This window comes from Melospiza melodia, unplaced genomic scaffold (assembly GCF_035770615.1).
Source record: "Melospiza melodia melodia isolate bMelMel2 unplaced genomic scaffold, bMelMel2.pri scaffold_47, whole genome shotgun sequence".
Lineage (NCBI taxonomy): Eukaryota > Metazoa > Chordata > Aves > Passeriformes > Passerellidae > Melospiza > Melospiza melodia.
In genome coordinates this window covers 4,127,046-4,148,339 of record NW_026948793.1, presented here as the reverse complement: position 1 = coordinate 4,148,339, position 21,294 = coordinate 4,127,046, and the positions used below count along the sequence as shown (strand labels likewise).

General features: G+C 52.0%; 1 non-coding gene across 1 annotated transcript; it reads right to left on the bottom strand.

The window, feature by feature from the left end:
• Positions 1–20,218: 20,218 nt before the first annotated feature.
• LOC134413666 (small nucleolar RNA SNORA74) lies at positions 20,219–20,422 on the bottom strand. Its single transcript, XR_010026565.1, has one exon. It is a non-coding gene; the product is annotated as a small nucleolar RNA SNORA74 (small nucleolar RNA).
• Positions 20,423–21,294: the final 872 nt, after the last annotated feature.

The window sequence follows — 21,294 nt, the reverse complement described above, 5'->3', positions numbered from 1 at the left end:
CAGGACCCTCGGTTCCCCATAGATAAGACCCTCAGGTACTCATAGATAAGAAATTAACATAGGAATGTGGTCCCACTAACAATAGGAATGTTGCCCCACTGAAGCCAGTAACTTTCCATCCCTTACCCAGTACTTTTCCATTCCCTACTAACCATAGGTAAGAAAGACAAACCCCTTTTTGACGTAGAGACCCCTAAGACTATAAGACCCCATGAGAAGAAGTAATAAACGCCTTTGACCGTCCACCACATTGGTGTCTGCGTATGTCATTGGCCCGAACGGCCCTAGAGAGAGAGGGCTGTCGAGCTGTACCTCAGAACCAGGTCGCCTGCCTTGATCCAGAAGGCAACATTTGGTGCCGAAACCCGGGACAGCGGCTTCCGCCCGGGAAACGGGAACACTCCTGGAAAGAGGACGGCGGCTGCGGCAGCGAGACTGTCCGCAGCGGGGGGGGATGCCTCCCAGACCAGCTTGGACCATGGAATCCACAGCGAAGGTCGTAAGTCAGGCTCATGAGCAATGGGGAATTAAAGGTGAGCTCAAGAACTCTACTCTTGCTATTGCAAGGCTCCTAGAGCTGGGGACGATCGAACGTCCGGTAAATATATTATATTGGGAAGCACGAGAGAAGTGCACTGCCACCTCAGCAGAGGACTCTAAGTCCGCAGGCAGTGGTAAAAACCTCAAAGCGTGGGGGAAAGTAGAAGAGGCCCTACGCAAGACGTTAGAAGAACAGGAGACGCGGGAAGCCACGCGTATACGTTTATTAGCTACACCAAAGCCGGGGGTGGGGGCCGCGACGCAGACCGCCTCTGAGAGCGATCGGATTGAAGGCGGGAACATGCGGGGGCCGGGCGCGTTCCACCCCTTCCCGAGCCCGAGCCTAGACACCCCAGAGCCCCCAGGAGACCCCCCGGAACCCCCAGGGGACCCCCCGACCTTCCCGCGGAGCCCGCCGGGTCCCCGCCCTCCCGCAGAACCGTCCGAAAAAGCCGCGGTTTCTCTATCCGTCTCTTCCCCGCCGGCCGCCGGTCCGGCGCAAGAAGCAGAGCAGCGCGCGCGATGCTTCTGGCAGGGACTCGCGGAGGAGGCGCGGAACGAGGCCAGATTGTCGGACCCCGCCGAGATCGGTAAAAACTCGCCCCCGCCATGTGCGTTTAAAAATGGCGCCGAACCACATGGCGAGGGCGGAAGGGAGGAGGCGGGGGGCGGAAACGGAATCAGCCTGCTTAACAACGCATGCGCGGGGTAGCGGGGAGACGGAGCAGCCCCCGCAGAGGCGCGTAAGACCAATCAGAGCGCTCTATTCAAATTAGGTCCTTGTAGGGTAAGGACCTCCCCTGGCAGGAGGCGGGGGGACCCCAGGGGGAGGGAGCAGCACCACCCCCGAAGGGAGGAGCGAAGTCGAAGCCGCACAAAACGGCACGGAGCGCCGGAAGTGTACCGGCAGTCAGCTTCCGGCTCAGAGTCAAGTAACAGCTGCTCAGACAGCTCGGAAGAGCCGACCGAGCCCGGCTGGGACTCGGAAACCGAGAGAGCAGAATTAATGCGGTTTCGAGCGAAACCGAATAAAGCTTTAAACAATATCGAGAAACAATCGCAACACAAACTCAGCGATTGGAGAAAAATAAAAGCAGCCTGTGGGGACCGGGCACCGGCAGCCTCCATGCACGCTTTCCCGGGGGGGGTTGCCGGAGCGCGGGGGAACCAACAAAGGGCATATACCCCGGTTAACCCAAAAGAAGCCAAAGCGATTTCAGAAATAGGGATCAACTCAGCTGTAGTACCCACTCTCGAGGATGACCTTTCTAACAATAACGATCTGCTCACTTTTGATATTACGCAAATAAGCCGCATGCTTTTTGATGGGGCAGGGCGGACTGTATTTAAGCAGGAATGGCAGGACGACCGCATTAGTCCAGGCTTCCGAGGAAGGGCAACAACTCAGCGAGCTGTCCCCAGCCGACACAGCTTTCCCTGGCAGCACCCTCACTCCAAGCATCCCCGCCCCGGGGAAACGGGACGTCCTTTCCATGTTCGGATTTCGGATTACAAATTTATCATGAGGGCCACTGCCGTGCACCCCCTGCTGCCAATCAAATTGACTTGGAAATCATCAGACCCTGTATGGGTTGAGCAGTGGCCCCTGACAGAGCCTCGAATGGCAGCCTTGCTAGAACTGGTCGACCGCGAACTGCAAAAGGGTCACATAGAACCCTCCACCAGCCCATGGAACACCCCTGTATTTGTGATCCCCAAGAGGTCCGGACAAGGCTATCGTCTCGTCCACGACCTGAGAGAGGTGAACAAGACGATCCGACCCCTGGGTCCAGTCCAGACACTGCTACCCGTGAATTCAGCCATCCCCGAAGGGCAGCCGTGTGCAGTACTGGACATCAAGGACTGCTTCTTTTCAATACCCCCTGCACCCTGAGGACAGAGAACGATTCGCCTTTTCCGTGGCGTTTCGCAACGGCGAGCGGCCCAACCTTCGCTTCCAATGGAGAGTGCTTCCACAAGGCCTAGTCGACAGCCCGACTATATGCCAGATCACCGTGGATAAAGCACTGACGCCAGTCAGACACTCCAATCCCACCGCAACCATCATCCAGTACATGGACGACATCCTGGTTGCAGCACCATCAACAAGCCAAGTAGATGACCTGGTGACCACAATCACAGAGACCCTTCAGGCCAACGGCTTCGAGATCGCGAGCGCAAAGATCAAGAGAGGACCCTGCGTGACCTTCCTGGGAGTAGGAATCACAAGCTCCTACGTGACACTCCCCAAGATGAAGATCAACCGAGACGTCAAGACGCTCCACGACGTGCAACGCCTGGTGGGATCGCTGCAGTGGCTTTGCAACGTCGTCCTGATTCCTCTCGAGGTCATGGACCCTCTGTACGACCTCCTGAAAGGGAAGAACCCCTGAGAACCCAAGGAGCTGACGCCGCAGGCAACGAGCTCCCTCGACTTCATCGAAAACCAGATGTCCACTGGCACACTTGCCAGGTGGAACCCAGCCATGCCACTGGACCTGTACGTCCACTTTACACCGAAGGGGGGAGTAGGAGCGCTGGCCCAAGGGCCTTCTGAAAAGGCCCAACCAATCCAATGGGTGGTCCTCGGAAGACTCGCTCGTGCATTTTCCCCGGGAATCGAATGCATCGCCAGCCTCATCATGAAAGGCAGGAGACACGCCTTGAAACACCTAGGGACAGAGCCGACAAGCATCCACCTTCCGTTTCGCAAGCAGCCAACCTCGGAGTCAGCCACAATATCAGAGTACCTGGCCCTTGCTCTCTCCGGTTTCGGAGGAGAAATCTCCTACTCCTCCAAGCCACCCTGGATGAAGCTGCTGACCGTAGTCGACGTGGACGTGCCACCGAAGGTCAAGGACAGACCGCAGCCAGGACCAACGGTCTTCACAGACGCTTCCTCCACGACTTCAACCGCAGCAGCAGTGTGGCAGCAGGAGAACAATGGCACTGCGTCAAAGCGTGTGACCCCACACTGTCGGTGCAACAGCTGGAGGCAGCAGCAGTGGTTTTGGCGTGCGGACTCTTCCAAGACGAACACCTCAACATCGTAACGGACTCTATATTCGTGGCAAGGCTCTGCCTGTCCATGGCAGGACCAAGAGTGTCGACATCAGCAGCAGCCCTAATGCTGGAAGAAGCACTTTCCTCGCGACAGGGCACCGTGTCAGTCATCCACATCAACAGCCATGACCCAGTCAAAGGTTACTTCCAGACCGGCAATGATAAAGCGGACGCCGCAGCAAAAGGCGTTTGGACCCTGCAAAGAGCTCGTCAACTGCACGAGTCACTCCACATCGGAGCCAAAGCACTGGCGAAGAGATGCGGAATCCCGACGGCGGACGCAAAACATGTAGTAGCCACCTGCCCTCATTGCCAGAAGTCACCCCTTTGGACCTACAGGGTCAACCCGAGAGGTCTCAAGCCCTCAGAAATCTGGCAGTCGGACTTCACCTTATGTCAACTGCTGAAGCCCCGAGCATGGCTTGCAGTGACGGTAGACACTTATAGCGGGACGATCATAGCCACACAGCACTCCAAAGAAAACTCCAAAGCCACAATTCAGCACTGGCTGACAGCCATGGCTTGGCTTAGTATCCCCAAGCAGATCAAAACGGACAACAGTTCCAATTTCACCTCCAAACAAGTACAAGAATTCGCTGCGAAATGAGACATCACATTAGTGCAAGGCATCCCATATAACAGTACCGGGCAGGCCATATTTGAGAGAGCAAACCAAACCCTGAAAACCAAGATAGAAGTATTGGCAAAAGCAGAGGGCTTTGCCAATGCCATTCCCCCAAGAGATCAGGCACGTATGCTGGCAACCGCTTTGCTAGCACTGAATCAATTCCCTAGGGGGGACGAAACAAACAGTCCCGTCCAAAAACACTGGGCCACTCGAGCGCTAGAAGAGGGCCCACAAGTGGTAATCAGAAACGAGCTAGGCGAGTGGGAACGGGGTTAGAGGCTGATGCTCACGGGGAGAGGGTACGCGGCTGTCAAAAAGGACGGCAAAATCAGGTGGTGTCCACTTAAGTCGATTAAACCAGACCTTCATAGCGAGCAGAATGAGACTGACGAGAATTGCGAGTCTTTGTTTACAGGACCTGCTCGTGAGACGTCCTCGTGACGCGTACATCCCGGTTCCAGACGAAAGTGACAGACCACCAAGCCGTCAGGCAGCACCCGAGAGACCCGCACGGGTGAGACCCAACCGCCAAAAGTGTTTCTGTGTGATTTTGCTGTTGGGGCTTGTCACCAGAGGGCAAGCCAGCCCAGATCACTACCCCCATCGGCCCTTCAGGTGAGTCATGCGACACCTTAGTAGTGGCAGAGCACTCAGAGAAATCACCACACCGAACACCCATCCTTCGTGCTCCGCATCACTGACCTGTTTCCAGGACAGCCAAGGGTAAACCCCTATTCCCTACACGTCACACACTCGTACCTATCCTACTGGCGCCCAGCTTCAAACCCTGGGAAAAACTACTGCAATCACCCAGAGTAGGGATATTGTGGGCACTGGGGCTGCGAAACCATAGTTACAGATGCCAGACCGTCGGAGCCTGGGTGAGACCCACAAGAACCAGACAAATTCTTACAGTTCACCTGGGCACCCATCGGCTGCAAAATACCCGTCTTCTTTCGCGAAAACTCCCATCGAAACCAACTTAAAATCCCTAACTTTCGGGCATGCACTGATTACAACATGACGGTCTTGCAGCCACATCACCCTAGCTGAGCCACAGGCAGAACGTGGACAGTAGTCCTTCAAAAGTCAAAAGAGAGGGTGAACGTGCAAATTATCAGGCTCCAGCCGTCAGCACCCCGAGCAGTCAGACCCAACAAAGCGATTAAAAGCGTGCCGAAAGAGAGAAACATAACCTATCCCAAAACCTTACCCACAGGGGTCAGCAATGTCCCGACCGGTCAAGCGGAAACCTTTCAGATGAGTCGCTTAACCGAGTCAGATGCAGACCCAATCCTTTGTATGTTAGAGGCTACCTTTGTATCCCTGAACAAATCCAACCCTAACCTAACCAAATCCTGCTAGCTTTGTTACGATGTCAAACCCCCCTTTTACGAGGGAGTCGCTTTAGACACTCCCTTCAGTTATTCCACAGCCGACGCTCCTCACCAGTGCAGATGGGACACCCCTCGCAAAGGAATCACCCTGAGTCAAGTCACAGGCCGAGGCAAATGCTTTAGCAATTCAACCCTAGCTAAGCAGAGAAGTAACATCTGCACCAAAATTGGCAGGCTGAACAAGAAAAACAATAAGTGGGCAGTCCCATCCGCATCGGAGATGTGGGTTTGCCAGCGATCCGGAGTGAGTCCTTGTGTGTTCCTTCCCAAATTCAATGACTCTAACGACTTCTGTGTCCAAGTTCTGATTGTTCCTAGGGTCTTGTACCACTCAGACGAAGAGATGTACCATCTTCTTGAGGGACCCAGCCAGATCCACAAAAGAGAAATAATGACAGGTATAACTATCGCAATGCTGCTCGGCCTGGGAGCAGCAGGAACGGCCACGAGTGTCTCAGCCCTAGTGACACAGCATCAAAGACTGTCCCAACTGCAGGCAACGATTGACGAAGACCTGCAGAAGATCGAGAAATCCATCTCCTATCTAGAGAAGTCAGTCTCCTCACTCTCAGAAGTGGTCTTGCAGAACAGGCGGGGCCTAGACCTCCTGTTCATGCAGCAAGAGGGCCTGTGTGCCACCTTGAAAGAAGAGTGCTGTTTCTATGCAGACCACACGGGAGTCGTGAGAGACTCCATGACGGAACTCCGGAACCGACTGGCTCAGAAGCAGAAAGACAGAGAGGCCCAACAGAGCTAGTACGAGTCCTGGTTCAATCAATCACCTTAGCTAACCACTCTGATTTCTGCCCTGATAAGTCCATTGGCGATGCTGTTTCTAACAGTCACCTTCGGACCATGCCTGCTGAACAAGTTGGTCTCATTCGTTCAGAGCCGCCTAGAACAGACCAACATCCTGTTCATAGGGCGACGACAACTGCTGTGAATTCAACCAGAAAATTCAACCAAAGAACACTGCCAGTCACAAGATTTTCAAAACTTGTCTAGCAAAAGCTTACTCAAGTTTCCCAAAATCCCTTTCCCTTGTCAAGTTACAACCTTATACCTCAATTCAGTATCTATGTACACGACTACCTCATTCATTTGTGAAAAGGGAGGGAGAGATGTGGTAGCTAGGGAAGAAGCGCTGCGGAAGATTTCGCGATGTCACGGAAAGCCAGGACCCTCGGTTCCCCATAGATAAGACCCTCAGGTACTCATAGATAAGAAATTAACATAGGAATGTGGTCCCACTAACAATAGGAATGTTGCCCCACTGAAGCCAGTAACTTTCCATCCCTTACCCAGTACTTTTCCATTCCCTACTAACCATAGGTAAGAAAGACAAACCCCTTTTTGACGTAGAGACCCCTAAGACTATAAGACCCCATGAGAAGAAGTAATAAACGCCTTTGACCGTCCACCACATTGGTGTCTGCGTATGTCATTGGCCCGAACGGCCCTAGAGAGAGAGGGCTGTCAAGCTGTACCTCAGAACCAGGTCGCCTGCCTTGATCCAGAAGGCAACAGTAGGGTCTCTTCTCATCTGCTGCTGAAACACTGGGGCTCCATGCTGTCACAGACATCTCTTGTGAAAAATCCTTTCTTTAGGATTTTTTCCTCCTCTGGAAGTCTGAGGCTCTAGAAAGAGAATGTAAACAATAGTTATCTGCTTCTGTGGAATGCAACAGGTGCACCTGTAATTGGTCTATGTTCCATGTTTACAATTAAGGGCCAATCAGGGACCAAGCTCTCTGGGACAGATTCACAGAGAGCTCCCTTTTTTATTCATTCCTTTTCTATTCTTAGCATAGCAGCTTCTGAACTTTTCTCTCTATTCCTATTAGCATAGTCTTAATGCAACATATACGTCTTAAAATAATAAATCCAGCCTTCTAATCATGGAGTCAAGATTCTCATCCATCTCTTCACCCCTGAGGAACCCTTGCAAGCCCATGTAACACCATGCTTTCCTTCCTATTCAAAAGAACTCTCCTTCTCCAGGCACCCATGGCCAGAATTGGGATTTCACCTCCAAATTCCTTCATATCCAGGGATTGTTCCCGTAAGAATATTGACAGGACATGTCTATCTTGCAGTGGATTTACCAGGGTCACTTCCCATCTGTCCCCAAAACCCTGGAGAAGCCTCTGTGCTCTCCTTCCTATGGAAAAGAACTGTCCTGCTTCTCCAGGTGCCCATGGCCAAGACTGGGGTTCCACCTCCAAAATTCCTTAAATCCAAAGTCTGCTCCCAGACAAAATCTGCCATTTCTGATAAGTCTGGCAGACCTTGGCCTAGTGAGGCTCTCACCTGCCTTCCAAACACTGGAGCTCTGTGCTTTCCTTCCCATGGAAAAGAACTGTCCTTCTCGGCCAGATGCCCATGGCCAGAATTGGGATTTCACCTCCAACATTGCCTGTTGTGACAGACTGGAGGAGATTGTTGGATCAAAACATTTTGTGTGTGGGAGAGGAAGGGGCAGGTCCAGCCTTGCCCTGCCCTGGAACCCCAATCCCCCCAGAGCCTCTATCCCAGCCCAGCAGTGGCTGCCAGTCCCTGGCACAGCACAGGCAATGCTCCATAGCCACCTCTGCAGCCCCCAGCCCAGCTCTCGAGTGACTAAATGAGCCCAAGCCCCACCTGGGGGAAGGGCCCAGGGAGACCAAGGGGTATTTGAGGCTGACCACAAGGTAAGCACACATCTTGACCCTACCACCTCTTGGAATGTCCATCTGAACACCACTGGAATCCAAGAGTTGGTAGATGTGTCTGTGCCTCTCTGCATCTTTTTTGTCTTTCTCTCTTTCTGTGTCTTTTTCTTCTGTTTCTGTGCTCCTGACAATTTTGCTTAACATTAAATTGAACAGGCTTAGAGTTTGTGAATTTGAATGGGGCAAGCCAATGCTTTGAGAAGGGTTTTTTGTTGATTGAATGTCTGTCGTAGTCTGACATGAGAATAATGATACAAAATAATACAAAACATTTTGTGTAACTAACAATCTGTTAAACCACTGAGATACTGAACACGCCTCTGTGAAACACAAATGTTAAAGATGAAAAAACCCAGGAACCTCCTCATTCTTTTCCAGTCAGCAAAGAAGCAGCGGGCCCCAGGCTCCACATCAACCAAACCAAACCAAACCAAACCAAACCAAACCAAACCAAACCAAACCAAACCAAACCAAACCAAACCAAACCAAACCCAGCAACCCTGCTGTGGGCTGAGCCCCTTCCCCCCTCCCCAGGCTGCCTTCCCCCATCGGCCCCATTCTAAGCAAACCAAACCCCAACAACTCCCAAACAGGAAAACAAAACAGGCTACAAAACCCCAACCAGAACAAAGGTAGCCACACCTATTAAAATCCTACCATCAAGTCCCCTCCCCCCAACATAACTAAAATCAAAAACCCCTAAAACCTATACCCATACAAAATAACCCTACAACTAAAAATTTAAACACAAAAAAAGACAAAAATGAACCATAAAACCAAACCTAACACAATTTAACCACAACTTCCACCACAAGTTAATGGCAGGTCAGGTGTTAGTCCTTTCAATACTTCAATCCTCCCTTGAGTAAAAGAATAAAAATGGAAGCATATAAAAAAAAAGTATAAGCCATCAAAGTCAGTAAAGAAGAAATTAAATCCCAAATAGCAAAGAAGAAAAAATACCTTAATCTTAAAACTAAAATCTTCTTATAAACCATAAGGAAAAAACCTCTTTTTCTTTATAACACATAAAAATATGAAATAAAGTTTTAAAATTCAAATTAATGCCAAAAACCTCCATGCTAAAAAAAGAGAAATGTTAAAATAACTGTAATTTCATCAAAATTTTAAACAAGAAATTTAAAATATTAATCCAGTACCCCTAAAAGAAGATCTCAATTCCCAGAGATAAAAATAATTTTAAAAGTAAGTAACAAAGATTTTTGCCTTTAAAGAATTAATTTTTAAAACAATACTCCGTAAGTCGACATGGCCCATCAACAAGCTGTGAAAAAGCCTGTAGCAATAAAAACAACTTCGCAAAAAAAATTTCCCCAGAAAACTGTTGTCAATGAGAAAATTAAAAATCACAGAAAAGCTATTTTTTCCTCTTGCAAAAAAAATCTCCATAACCTTAACAAGAAAAAACTTCTCTCCCTAAGTAACTAATAAAAGACTATTCTAGCAATAGTAAATTAACTAGAAATTTTAAGTTTAGTTTCTTTATATTGTCAGTAAAAAGAAAAAGTTTTAAAGAAAAAAAAGTGTTCTAAGGAGTTTATTTTAATGCTTACTAGATTTTTCCTTTATTTACTATTAATAAAATTTAATTTACAGCCTTTGAAAATTTTAAGTGTACTATACCTTTCTTCTAATCCTATCTCACAACAAAATAAATACAAAAATAACTAACTGACACTAAAATAAACACACCACACTCATCAACACATTAATTAAGAAATCTCAAGATTAGAAAAGTCTTAAATTAACAAACCAAAACCACTACAATGTCATAATAAACCTTTTGCCAAATTTTCTCCGATTGTCTAAAGTTTCCAGTAGAGTCTGTTTTGATCTTTTGAGCTCCTGAGAATCTCTTGTTGGTATTTCTCCAGTGAGTTCAACTCAGAGGACACAAACAATTGCAATTCCTTTTAAATGTCTCCTTGAGAGAGTTTTTTAGTGGATGGGAGTCAGTGCTTGTCTGTCCTGCTTGGCACAGCCCAGGCAGGGCTTTCCCAGCCACATTCCACACTCCATTTCCCAGCTGGAGCCGCTGGTGCCTCTGAGTTGTGCTGCCCCAGCCCCAGGGACGCTCTCCTTGTCTGCCCATTCGCCCACGGTCTCTGGGCAGGGATGGCCTCAGTGGGGGCTGCTGACATCCTCAGCAACTTGGAGGCTGCTGCTGAATTTTCCTGCTCCAGAGGCTTGTTCAGCCTTCAGCTCTTCAGTGCAGGAATTCAGTGTCCCAGGGCTCATAAACATTCAGAACACCTTAACAAGCCAAACCTCTGGGGATAATTTGATTTCAGTTTCCAAATCTTGTGTGGTTAATAAGAGAGAATTCATAAGTGCATTCAACTGAATATGTTCTATTTAAAAACACTGTGAGAAAACATTTCTTAGGTCCTGCTTCAGTTTTTTTTTGCTTATTTTATTAACAGGGGAATGTTAATAGCAATCTCCAATTGACAATGAATGCAAGTACCTCCTCATGTTGTTTGAGTAGATATGAAAATCAAGACCCTTCATGGCTGACAATCAATCAGACTCTGTCCCAATCCCCACCCCACCATTTCCCCCATCCAAGCCCTGGCACTCAGAGCAGCCTTGTGCAAATCTGAGCTCCCTCCAGCCCAGGCTGCACCTGCAGCTTTCAACTCCTTGGCTCCAACTCCCACCTGCTTTCCTTGGAGAAGGAACTGCCCGAGACACAAAGGCATGTTCATTTCTTGTCAGCCAACAAAGACAAGGGAAGGCACAGCTCCATCAAATGCAAAAGTCATTCTCCTGGGCACTGCCCTGCACTTGGTTCCCCACAGCCTGTCCTGTTTCCTTCATCCCTGCATTGCCAGAGACTTTGTGGGACAAGGGAGCTCTGCTCTGGGGATGGAGGGAGATGCAAGTGCCATCACTGGGGTGGGAACCACAACTCATCAGGTTTGTGTCCTTTGGGGTCAGGAACTGATGAGACTCAGAGGCACAGAAAGTTTCTCTTCATGGCCAACAGACTATAGTGGAACAGGACACAATTTAATAACAATCACACTCTTCCCTGAGCTATGTGCATGGTCCCTGAAGCATCTGATGAGTCCACCATCCACAAGTGATTTCCATACTAAAATTAATTTCACACAATGTGGTTCTGTAATAGATACAAACACAATTAGTTCTTGGATCAGGGTGCTCATCCTGGTGTGGTGCAAAACAGCTCCAACAATTCCTGATTTGCAAAGCTGTCAGTGGTGGATGGAGAGGGGAGGTCAGGCAGCTCTTGGTGTTGAGGAAATTCTGTAACCAGCCTGACTCATTGCATCTCCTCCTGCCCTGGCTGATCTCCCCTCTTTCCCCTTCCACCCATTGGCTTTTGTCTCCCCCCAGCCCCCTGTGAAGAGCCTGGCTCTGTGTTCTCCATCCCCTCCTCGCTGGCACTGCCAGGCTGGCATGAGGAGCCCCTCAGCCTTCCCTGCTCCAGGCTGGACCAGCCCAGCTCCCTCAGCCTCTGCTCACAGCCCAAGGGCTCCAGCCCCACCTTGGAGGCCCTTCCCAGACCCTGCTCCAGCTGCCAGACATCCTTCCTGCCCTGGGGAACCCAACCCAGGCCACAGTGACCTGGATAATCTCCATCCTTGATGTCCTGGTCACACAGCTCTGGCCCCTTGTCCCCTGTCAGGCTCTGGGGTGGATCCTGTGGAACATCCTTTGGTGGAGGCTGTGGCTCCAGGTGGGCCAGGGGGATACTGGGGAACAGGGACCACGCTGGACATGAACAGCATTGGACTTGTTGGGAGAAACTGTGAGGGGGAGCTGGGGCAGAGTGACCAACCCAGTGACCTGACACAGCCCTGCTGGGATGTCACACAGCCCCTCTGGGATGTCACAGCCTTCTCTGTGAGGTCACAGCTCATTCTCTAATGTCACACAGCTGGCCTCTGATGTCACTGCCAATTCTGTGATGGCAGACCTCTGCAGTGTGATGTCACAGTTAGCTCTGTGATTTCAGACTTCTGTCCTGTGGTGTCACAGAGGCAATCTGTTATGTCATAGCTGCTCAATGACCTCACGTAATGCACTCTGTGATGTCACAGCCCACTCTGTGACCTCATGTTACCAGATGATCAATTGTCTCCACCAGCTGAGCTGACACCTGGAGCTTGTTCTCCAAAACCCCAGGCCTATGGAAACCACACAACACCCATTGTGTGAGAAGGGGAACTGGAAGTTCACCAGCCTCAGTGTCCTGCCAGCTCAGCCAGGCCCACTGGAACATTGGGGTCCGCGACCACCAGGGCTCACCAGAGAGACCCCCAGGACAGAAGAATACATGGGTAAAGGGGAGGGGAAATACTTTAATGATTTTGGGGAAATTATATTCATATGTGTGTTTAGTCCAGGACAATCAATGCATATGTGTGCAAAATACAGAAAATAAACAGAAACTTTCCTGTACTCAGCATGCACGGCTTTGGGAGGAGCTGTCCCCCGTGTATCTGGCTGAATAAAGAATGTTGCTTCTTAATGCTACATTGGTGTTAAGGAGTTTTCTATTTTAACAAATTTTGGGTAACACTCCCACTGAGAGAACTGGAGGTGCCAGTGTGACCCCACCCAAACAAGGGCTGCAAGGAGGATCTAGGGAACTCCAGGCCTGTCAGCCTGACCTGGGAGCCCGGCAAGATTATGGAACAGATCACCCTGAGTGCCATCCCAGGGCACCCACAGGATGGCCGAGGGATCAGAGCCAGCCAGCGTGGATTTCAATATCTGCACTGATGATCTGGATGACGGGATTGAGTCAACCACTGGCAAATTTGCAGAGGACACCAAGTTGTCTGGGAGTGCTGATCTGCTCGAGGGTAGGAGAGCTCTGCACAGGACTTGGACAGGCTGGTTCCAGGGCCCAAATCCAACAAGGTGAGGTTTAATCAGTCCAAATATTGGATCCTGCACTTTGGCCACAACAACCCCTTCAGCAATACAGGCTGGGGACAGAGTGGCTGGACAGCGGCCAGGCATAAAGGGACCTGGAGGCACTGATGGACAGCAGGCTGGACATGAGCCAGCAGTGTGCCCAGCTGGCGAAGAAGGCCAATGGCTCCTGGCTGGATCAGGAATGGTGTAGCCAGTGCCAGCATTGCAGGCAATACAAATCTCTGCAGTGGTGTACCAGGGCAGAGATGGGCTGGTTGAAGGGGAAGGAACAGGGGCAGGCAACAGGAAGAAATTTGTATCAGGAAGAGTAAAGAAAGCAGAGGTGAAGCAAATGAAACGCTCAGGGCAGTTTGGGGGTGGCTGCCAGGCAGCCCTGGCTCTGAGCAACAGCGTCTGCAGTGGGACAGGAAACTCCCAGCTGATGGGAACAAACTTTCTGGCTGACTGCAGAGGCCAGGACAAAGCTGAGTGCTTTCCCTGGTGTCCCCCAGCCCTTGCTGGCCCCAGGGGCTGATGGCATTTGTGCCCCCTCAGGTTCATGTCCCCACAGCAACAGCATGGGGGTACTCCCGCCTGCTCTGTTCAATGCAAACAGGGGCTGCTGAGCCAGTGCTGCCGTGTCTGTGCCTGCAAGGATGGGGCACCTGTGTGAACTGGGGGAGAGGCCAGGGCTGCAGAGGGGGGATGATGTTGGAAGCTCCATGAAGACGCTCTGGGACGCTGCCCTGGGCTGTCCAGTGCACTGGGGATGGATCAGCCCCTGCTCTGCTGCTCCTTCCCGTCTGCCCCAGGGCCCTTGCAGAGCCCCAGCCATGCTGTTTGCCCCCAGCCTGCCCACGGCCAGCCTGGGGCTGCTCATGGGGCTTTTCTGTGCTGAGCATTGGCCTGGGCGTGTTCTTGAGAGAGCCTGGGCAAGGAGCCTGGAGCCCCCAAGGCCTGGGCTGAGGCGTCAGCGCTGCCCCAGCAGTGCCCATGGGCTGTCCCTGCTGCAGCCTTGGCACTGCCACCCCCAGGGCTGTGCCCGGCCCCAAGAGCACTCAGGCCCTACAGCAACACCAGGGCCACCAGGGCCACCAGGGCAGTGGGGCAGGGCCACAGCAGCAGCACTGGCAACACCAAGTGCTGCTGCTGCTGGGCACAGCTGCTGGGCCAGCACTGATCTGCCCCGAGCTCTGCACACAGACATTGCTGCTGCAGCTCCAGAGAAGGCAAAAAAAGGGCATCTCTGCAGGAAACTCTGCTGGGAGATTATTTAGTTCCTTTAAAGCAACCAAGCGCACAGCCCCTCATTGACACAGGCTGCTGCCTCGAGGAAGGTGGAGAGAAACAAAATTAGAAATGGCACAAACAATCATATTTATTAGTGGACAAGGTGAAAAAAGTAAAATAAAAAGAGAAAGAATCTCCAAAATGAAACCAAGCAGAAATATCAAAGATGACTTTTATTACAAGTGATTTGCAGAAATTGGCCAGCAGTTTAATGTTTCTGAAACCATCCAGTCATCATTGTCCGCACTGCAGCCTTGAGCTCCTGGTTCCTCAGGCTGTAGATGAGGGGGTTCAGGGCTGGAGGCATCACTGAGTACAGAACTGACAGGGCCAGATCCAGGGACAGAGAGGACATGGAGGGGGGCTTTAGGTAGGTAAAAAATGAGGTGCTGATGAATAGAGAGATCACGGCCAGGTGAGGGAGGCAGGTGGAAAAGGCTTTGTGCCACCCCTGCTCAGAGAGAATCCTCAGCACGGCCCTGAAGATCTGCACATAGGAGAAAACAATGAACACAAAACAGCCAATTCCTAAACAGGCACACACTGCAAGAAGCCCAAGTTCTCTGAGAAAGGTTTTAGCACAGGAGAGCTTGAGAATCTGTGGGATTTCACAGAAGAACTGGCCCAGGACATTGTCATGGCACATGGGCAGGGAAAATGTATTGACTGTGTGCAGCAGTGAAAAGAGAAAATCACTGACCCAGGCAGCTGCTGCCATGTGGGCACAAGCTCTGCTGCCCAGAAGGGTCCCGTAGTGCAGGGGTTTGCAAATGGACATGTAGCAGTCATAGCACATGATGGTCAGGAGGGAAAGCTCTGCTGACATGAAAAAGGCAAAAAAAAAGAGCTGAGCAGCACATCCTGAGTAGGAGATGATCCTGGTGTCCCAGAGGGAATTGTGCATGGCTTTGGGGACAGTGGTGCAGATGGAGCCCAGGTCAGCGAGGGCCAGGTTGAGCAGGAAGAACATGGGCGTGTGCAGGTGGTGGCTGCAGGCTACGGCGCTGATGATGAGGCCGTTGCCCAGGAGGGCAGCCAGGGAGATGCTCAGCAAGAGGCAGAAGTGCAGGAGCTGCAGCTGCCGCGTGTCTGCCAATGCCAGCAGGAGGAAGTGCCTGATGGAGCTGCTGTTGGACATTCCTTCACTCTGGGCATGGTGCGCTGTTGAAAAAGACATTGACAAGCTTGGACAGATTTCCTTTTTGATTTCAGGCTTGTGCTCCTTCTGAGTTACTGCTTTACTTTCAGCATTGCACTCAGCCTGAATACTGGGGAGACCTGAGGGAAAACAGGGCTCCCTGTGCCGCAGGGCAGTCAGACCTGCTGGAACCACACAGGTGCCCTTTGTTCATTTAACCTCTCTCTATTTCACCGTGATCACGCTTTAGTATTTTTTGAAAAACGAAGTAGACTTTTTGAATTCTCCAGTTGAAATTTTTTTTTCCAAACCCTTCTCTCTTTCCCAATGCACATGAACAGGAAAGGATATCAAGGGCTGGTCTGGCTCTCTGCTGCCTGGAGTTGTGCCTACTGGGAACTGTTTCTCTCTATCCAAGCCTTGTCCCTGCCTGTGCCTCCAGGGCCCAGCCCAGCCCTGGGGTCCCAGCTCTGCCCTGCAGACACCTCCCAGCACAGGGCACTGCCCAGGGGCATCTCCCTGGCACCAGGGCCTTAAGGGCAGGCCAGACAAACAGAGATGCTGCAAGCCAAGGTGCTGCTGCTGCTGTCTGTAGGGAGAGGAGGCTGAGGAGGCCCTGTCTGAGGGAGATCTGAGGCACATCTGCTGATGCCCAGGCTGACAGTGCAGGAGTCTCAGTGACACAGCCAAAGCTGACAGCCTCTTTCCCTTCCCTTGAGGAGAAAGCTGAGAGCAGCCCTGGCCATGCAGCACCATCTCCACAGCAGGAGGAATCTGCCCTGATGGGGGTGGCTCCTTCCACCTCCAATTTCTCCCCTGCAGTGTCCATGGGGAGCTGCCAGGCAGGCTGAGAGCTGCCCCTGGCAGCTGGCACATGCCCTGGGCTGGCCAAGAGCCCTGAGGGCTGCAGGAGTTGCTCTGCAGGACAGCCCAGGGCAGCCCTGGCTGCAGCCCCAGCTTCACCCCCTGCAGCCGTCCCTGGCAGCAGGAGCCATCCTGCCCTGTCCCTGTGATGGTGCCCAGGGCAGCCCCGCTCTGCAGCACATCCTCCTCCTCCTCCTGCTCCTGCGCCAGAGAGAAACTCGGAGAGTCCTCCTGACACATCCCCCAGGCTATAGGGTGCACTGGCTTCAGGAGATCCCTCCAGGAGCACAAGGGACATTGCCCTGCACCCACAGACTCACCATGCACAGGGCTGTGAAGATGTTTCCCCAAGTGAAGTCTCAGCTCAATGTCTTCCCAATCCTGATTGCCTTCAGCCTGTCTCTGCCTGGCTCCTGTCCCCTCAGTGCCTGCAGGCAGAGCCCTCAGCCCTGCTGGGCTGGGAGAGGAGCTGGTCCTGGGAAGAGCTGTTCCTTTAAAGCTCAGCAGCACAGACACAGCACAAGGACTTAAATGAGACTCTTGGGGATTTGGTGTTATTTACATCAAACTGAGTCCCTGAGAGAGTGTTCAAAAAACTTCTCAACAACTCAAAATTAAATTGAAACTCCAAAGTTTTCCAAGTTTTAATGGGTACCACTGAGAGACACAAATGAGAAATTTTCCCCTGGTTCCAGTTAGAGCAGAACCCTGGAGGCAGTGATGACAGCTGGGGACAAACAAGGCCAAGGTATCTCTGGTGCTGAGCAAAGCTGGATGTGTTTCAGGAATGCAAAGGGCCAAGGCCTGAGCCCCAGCCCCTGGCCAGGCGGATCCTGTCCCTCCCTCCTTGCTCAGGGCTCTTCCCGGGATGGGCACTGGCATGCGGGGATGTGCAATGCCAAGGGCAGGAGCATGGGGCAGCCCCCGCCAGGCTGCTGAGCAGGGACAAGGAGGAAATGAGGCCCCAGCCCTGCAAGGGTCACTTGTCCCCTTGTGGCCTCAGGCCCAGGGCCAGCAGCCATGGCCAAAGTGTTGCCCAAGTTGGCTCTGTCAGGGCTGTCTTGCAGCTGCTGCCCATCCCTGTGCCCTGTGCAGCCCAGGCTGTCCCACGGTGTCCCTGCCCTGCGTCTCTGTCCCTGCAGGCTGTCGGCATCCCCCGGCTGCCCCACCTGGCTGGGCCCTTCCATTGCTGACAGCTCTGCCTCCTGCCTGCCTCTGCCTGCCCACACAGAGCCTTGGGCTGCTCCAGGCTCCTTCTGGGGAATGTGTTGTGCCACAGCCCTGCCCTGGGAGGGAAATTGATCTCTTCTTGTTTCCATTCTGGGTTGTCACAGCTGCACTTGGTGACATTATTTCTATCTCAGGTTCATTTCCACTATGAAGAAGAGGTCCAATATATTTGAATCCACCTTTGTCATCCTCACAGGCTGTTCTTGTTCTGCCCTCAGTCTCCACTGAACCCAGGACTTCCAGTTCCCATACAGTGATCATGTTCTTGGGGCCTCCAAATGCCATCCTGGGAGATCTCTGGGCCTTCTCAAAGGTGCTCAGCCCTGGAGATGTGATTTAAGTCCAGGAATGGCTGAGTACATTTTTGCCCAAGATTGTATTGGGGAATATAATACAGAATAATACACTGTATCTTTTAAGTGACTGAGGGCAGATTTAGATTTTCTGTAAGGATGAAATATTTTTTGATGATGGTGGCAGGACACTGGCATAGGCTGCCCTCAGAATTGAAACCCCATCACTGGATGTGTTTAAGGTCAGGGGCTTTGTACAACCTGAACGAGTGAAGGTGTTCCTGGGTAATGGGAGTTTTACCAGAGACTCTTTTCGGTCTCTTCTAACTCAAACCATTTTACACTTCTTTGGTTCTTATATCCCAACTGCTTCTCCACAGGGCTGCAAATACCTATGCACACCCTGCCAGCATTTTAATGTGGCCTAATTCCCAACACTTTCATAAAAAGGAAAGAATTGCCATATTAGGGACATGAATTGTCATGTTTATGGAGGAATCATGAAAAGCCCCAAAAAGTAAAGAAACTGAAAGGAAGGACCAAAATCTCAGTGTGAAAGATTCACCAAGTGAGATATTGGCAGAGACTCTGATGGTGACCTCCCAGCTGACGATGGGGGTTTCTGCCTTGGGGTCTGAGTATCAGGATGGAAGGTCGCTCCCAGGAGGAGTCCCTGTGCATTTTCCTCCCCCATGGCTCTGCCCTTCCTGATCCAGCAGCTGTGGGGCAGCAGAGCGGGGGCAGTGCAGGGACAGGCCTGGTTCTGCCAGGGCTGTTGTGGTTTAGGAATGGTGCTCCCAATTTACTACACCTACTACCAAGACCACGTGTCGCCCCAGATTTATATTCCCACCATTGCCCCCCCACACCACAGGGGCTTTGCCTGGCCTGGCCCTGATTGATCTCAGCCCGTGTTTCACAGTCAGGGATAACCTGGAGATGGTGTCCAGGGTTCACCCTTGTGTGGCCAGTCCAGACCCCCCTGAGGCACTTTAATCCTGGCTGCCCCATCCTCCTGTCTGTTGTTGTGATGCTCTTCAGTGCCCAACTCTTGGGCACATGAGCATCCACAGGAGGGAGTTTCACAGCCAACTTCTCCCCCAGACAGAGATGTCTTGCCCCAGTCCAGCAGCCCAGCTGGGTTTCCCTCTGTGCTCCCAACTGTCCTTTTTCCATGGTTCCAGCCACCCCAGAGAGCATTTCCCACCATCCCTGAGTCAGTGCAGAGGTGCAGCGCTGGCCATTTCTCTTGCTCAGAGCTCCAGGGATGGTCCCAGTGCTGCAGTGACTGCAGGAAAGGGGACCCCACAATGGGACATTTCTTGGTCAGATACAGACAGGAAGAGTGACAAACTGTCTGTGACTCGGGTTTTGGCCTTGCAGCCCCCGCCGTGGTTTGCAGGGAGCTGCAGTGTGGCTCGGCCCTGGCTGTACCTGGCAGTGCTGGCCTGGGAGAAGGTGCTGGTGCCAGCTGGCCCAGGGAGCTGCAGCGTGTGGGGAACGAGTTCCTCCTGGCCTCCTGCCCCAGGGTGGCACTGCAGGGCCTCATGGAGCCAAGGGGCCATTGTAGCTCTTCAGGGCCCCATGGAATTAAGGGGACTCTTTGGACATTGTGGGGCCTTGTGGGACTGAGGCTATCGTGACACTTTAGAACCAAGGGGCCACTGTGAAACTACAGGGCCTTGTGGAACTGACACTGAAATCACCCAAAAAGAAACTTTCTAACACAGTTTGAGTATCAAAAAGCATTCATTTTTATTGCAGCACTGATCACTTGGAGGATCCTTCCTCCATTTGAGTGCCCCAAACATCATGCAAACAGAAGTTTTATTACACACACAAGTTCCATATTTATGAGCTATAGAGGTTTTATGACACACACAAGTTCCATATTTATGAGCTATTCCTCTGTGATGCTCTACATCTGGCCTGTAGGCCACACAGTATAAATAATTCCAACTTCATAAGTGATTTATTATATAATTACCTTGCTTATGTAATTCGACCAGTAAGAGCAGGCCCAGGCCATTGGAGACTCAGGCTGCTATTGGCTGGTTAGCTGAGTAGTAACTGGCTCAGCCAATGAGGATTACCTTCATGGGCCTTCTTATCTATGTAAGGAAGTTAGATCTCAATAAAGCTGCCTGTTGCTGCATGAACACGTACAGTCTAGTCACTTGTCTCCACGGGCAGGAGTTACTCCACTCTCAGGCATGCAGAGTGCTGCCAAAACCTGGCACCACTGAGCACCAGGACGGCCTTGCTGGTGCCAGGAAAGCTCAGCAGCACCTTTCTCTCCCAGCAGCATAACACTGGCACAGGCACTGAGCAGCCACGGGCAGCTGACTACTGCTGGGAGACAAAAACCCCAAAACTGGGGGGTTTAGAGGGCAGAAAAAACGTGGAGGCACTTTTCTGATGATGCCTACTCTCATCAAGGCTTCATCCAGCAAGAGGAATAGATAAGCTAAACTTATTTCTGGATAAACCACGCTATTTCCACCCTAAAGACCTGAGGCTAGCACAGGAGCCAGCAGAGGCCTTTTAGACAGCGAAACATTTTTGCCCATTTTCCCAGGCTGGCTCACGGTCACACCTCACCCATGTGGCTCCAGAGCTCTTGCTGTGTTCCACGGGCAGGTTATCCCTTCACATCTGCTCTCGCAGGCTCCAATGCCCTCCCGGAGCGCCTCCCCAGCTGTCCCAGCACAGCTCAGTTCGGGGTTCCACACGCGACGGGGCCGGGGCACCTCAGAGCTGCTCCTTCGGGCGGGTCACCGCCATTGGTCATCGGCTGAAGGCCTAAAGAGAGGACAGCAGAAACATCACAAATAAGCCATTATTCCATCTGTATTCACAAAGCTCAACAGCAGCGGCCTGGCTTGTGGCAGAGGACAAAAGCCAGCACACCGAGCGAAAGGCTGAGGAATTAATGCTGAACTGCACAGCCGAGCAACATCCCCAGTCCCCCGGCCGAACAGCTAAATAGGAGACAGTGAGTATTTCAGGTGGCGCCTTCCTGCCCCGGAGCCCCGGTCTCCAGCCCCGCTGCTGCCGCCACCCGTGCCCTGTGCCCCGCCCCCCCTCACCTCATGGCGGCGGTGGCCCCTCATGGCGAGGGAGCTCGGCCCGCCAGAGCTGTTCCTTGCCCTCATGGCGCCGAGCTGGAGTCCAGCCCGCCAGAGCCACTCCCTGCCCTCATGGCGAGGGAGCCCGGCCCGCCAGAGCC